General features: G+C 37.6%; 1 non-coding gene across 1 annotated transcript; it reads right to left on the bottom strand.

The window, feature by feature from the left end:
- Nucleotides 1–2,469: 2,469 nt before the first annotated feature.
- LOC130938128 (small nucleolar RNA R71) lies at nucleotides 2,470–2,573 on the bottom strand. Its single transcript, XR_009069306.1, has one exon. It is a non-coding gene; the product is annotated as a small nucleolar RNA R71 (small nucleolar RNA).
- Nucleotides 2,574–3,509: the final 936 nt, after the last annotated feature.

Raw genomic sequence — 3,509 nt, 5'->3', positions numbered from 1 at the left:
ATGGAATATATAAAAAAAAATTTTGAAAATATTTTGTGAAAAATTTTTCGAAAAAATTTGAAATTGAAATTTGAATTTTATATAAAAAAAAAATTTCGAAAAAGTAGTTTTAAAATTTGTTAGAAAAAAAAAATTTTTTTTTTTGAATTTTGAATTTTATGATGAAAGAGAAAAACACACAAAAGACACAAGACTTAAAATTTTTAGATCTAATGCTCCTTATTTTTCAAAAATTTTTGGAGGGAAAACACCAAGGAACACCAAACTTAAAAATTTTAAGATCAAGACACAAGAAAAACTCAAGAACACTTTGAAGATTCACAAGAACACCAAGAACACAAGAAAGAACACCAAACTTAAAATTTTTAGAAAATCAACACAAGTTTTCGAAAAATAAAGAAAAATTAACAAGAAAACACCAAACTTAAAGTTTGGCACAAGATTAAATGGAGAAAAATTGTTTTTGAAAAAGGTTCCAAAGCGTAAACCCAATTGGATTAAATATAACACTTGTTCTAAATATTCCAATTAATGCTTTAGAAAGAACAAAAGTGGAACAAGAAAAGACACAAAACAAGAAAAATTCAAGATCTAACAAGAAAATAGACAAGAACAACTTGAAGATTAAGGAAAAACAAAGAACAATAACACGAAAATTTAAAGAAAAATATAAAAGATGCAATTGACACCAAACTTAGAACAAGACACTAGACTCACGAAAAACTAACAGTTAATAAGGAAAAAGTAATATTTTCGAAAATATTTTTGAAAAGGGAATAAAAGACTCAAATTTAATGACTCTGTAGCATCAATACTATATTCCTAATCTAAGAAATAAATAAGCCTTTAATTGTTCAAACTCAATAATCCCCGGCAACGGCGCCAAAAACTTGGTGGACGAAATTGTATCTCTTTATAGAATATGATAATAGAATATGGTCCAAGATCAACTTCGTTCAACTGACCAGCAAGTGTACTGGGTCGTCCAAGTAATACCTTACGTGAGTAAGGGTCGAATCCACAGAGATTATTGGTTTGAAGCATCAATGTTATTTTATTAATCTTAGTTAGGATGTCAACAAGGATTATTTGGATTAAAGTGAAATTACTAGATTTCATTATAAAAATAAAAGAGGGAACAATGTTACTTTGAATTGCAGTACTGGGGAATATGTTGGAGTTTTGGAGATGCTTTGTCCTCTGACTTCAACTCTTCCTTGAAATCCTTTTCTCACACGCAGGTTCCTTCCATGGCAAGCTCTATGTAGGGTGTCACCGTTGTCAGTGGCTACTTCCCATCCTCGCAGTGAAAGCTATGCACGCACTCTGTCACAGTACGGCCAATCACCGGTTGGTTCCCGCTCCTACTGGAATAGAATCCCTCTTTTGCGTCTGTCACTAACGCCCAGCAGGTTAAAGTTTGAAGCACGTCACAGTCATTCAATCCCGGAATCCTACTCGGAATACCACAGACAAGGTTTAGACTTTCCGGATTCTCATGAATGCCGCCATCAATCCGGCTTATACCACGAAGATTCTGTTGGGGAACCTAAGAGATATTCATTCAATCTGATGTAGAACGGAGGTGGTTGTCAGGCACACGTTCATGGGTTGAGGAAGGTGATGAGTGTCACGGATCATCACCTTCTCCACAGTTAGGCGCGAATAAACATCTTAGATAAGAACAAGCGTGTTTGAATGGAAAACAAAGGAATTGTATTAAATCATCGAGACGCTGCAGAGCTCCTCACCCCCAACAATGGAGTTTAGAGACTCATGCCGTCACAAAGTATGTAATTCAGATCTGAAAATATCATGAGGTACAAGATAAGTCTGTAAAAGTTGTTTAAATAGTAAACTAGTAACCTAGGTTTACAGAAAGTGAATAAACTAAGATAATTGGTGCAGAAATCCACTTCTGGGGCCCACTTGGTGTGTGCTGGGGCTGAGACTAAAGCTTTCCACGTGTGGAGGCCTTTCTTGGCGTCAAACTCCAGGTTTTGACGTGTTTTGGGCGTTCAACTCCGGATCATGACGTTTTTCTGGCGTTTAACTCCAGACAGCAGCATGTACTTGGCGTTCAACGCCAAGTTACGTCGTCTATCCTTGCGCAAAGTATGGACTATTATATATTGCTGGAAAGCCCTGGATGTCTACTTTCCAACGCCGTTGAGAGCGCGCCAATTGGACTCCTGTAGCTCCAGAAAATCCATTTCGAGTGCAGGGAGGTCAGGATCCAACAGCATCAGCAGTCCTTTTTCAGCCTAAGTCAGATTTTTGCTCAACTCCCTCAATTTCAGCCAGAAAATACCTGAAATCACAGAAAAATACACACACTCATAGTAAAGTCCAGAAATATGATTTTTGCCTAAAAACTAATATTATTTTACTAAAAACTAACTGAAACATGCTAAAATCTACATGAAATTACCCCCAAAAAGCGTACAAAATATCCGCTCATCATTGAGCAAGCTTAGAGTAGATGTTCAAACCTTTAGGCAGAAAAAAGGTGAATCCCTCTATGAAGCTTGGGAAAGATACAAGCAACTGACCAAAAAATGTCCTTCTGACATACTCTCAGAATGGACCATCCTGGATATATTCTATGATGGTCTGTCTGAATCGTCTAAGATGTCATTGGACCATTCTGCAGGTGGATCTATTCACCTGAAGAAAATGCCTGCAGAAGCTCAGGAACTCATTAAAATGGTTGCAAATAACCAGTTTATGTACACCTCTGAAAGGAATCTTGTGAATAATGGGACGCCTCAGAAGAAAGGAATTCTTGAAATTGATGCTCTGAATGCCATATTGACTCAGAACAAAATGTTAACTCAGCAAGTCAATATGATTTCTCAGAGTCTGAATGGATTGCAAAATGCATCCAACAGTACTAAAGAAGCATCTTCTGAAGAAGAAGCTTATGATCCTGAGAACCCTGCAATGGTAGATGTGAATTACGTGGGTGAAGCCTATGGAAACACCTATAATCCCTCATGGAGAAATCATCCAAATTTCTTATGGAAGGATCAACAAAAGCCTCAACAAGGCTTTAATAATAACAATGGTGAAAGAAACAGGTTTAGCAATGGCAAGCCTTTTCCATCATCCTCTCAGCAACAGACAGAGAATTCTGAGCAGAATCCATCCAGCTTAGCAAATATAGTCTCTGATCTATCTAAGGCCACTCTCAGTTTCATGAATGAAACAAGGTCCTCCATCAGAAACTTGGAGGCACAAGTGGGTCAGCTGAGTAAAAGGGTTACTGAAACTCCTCCCAGCACTCTCCCAAGCAATACAAAAGAAAATTCCAAGAGAGAGTGCAAGGCCATAACCTTACTTAGTGTGGCCAAACCTGGAGAGAGTGAAAAGGCAATGATTCCTAGTAAGGAAGACGTCAGGGAACGTCCATTGGCCATTAAGGAGTACCCCAATGAGGAACCAAAGGAATCTGAGGCTCATATAGAGACCATAGAGATTCCTTTGACCTTCCTTTTTCCATTCATGAG

This window comes from Arachis stenosperma, chromosome 6, assembly GCF_014773155.1.
Source record: "Arachis stenosperma cultivar V10309 chromosome 6, arast.V10309.gnm1.PFL2, whole genome shotgun sequence".
NCBI classification, from domain to species: domain Eukaryota; kingdom Viridiplantae; phylum Streptophyta; class Magnoliopsida; order Fabales; family Fabaceae; genus Arachis; species Arachis stenosperma.
The sequence above is the reverse complement of the archived record's forward strand: the minus strand, read 5'-3'. Positions and strand labels throughout refer to the sequence as shown.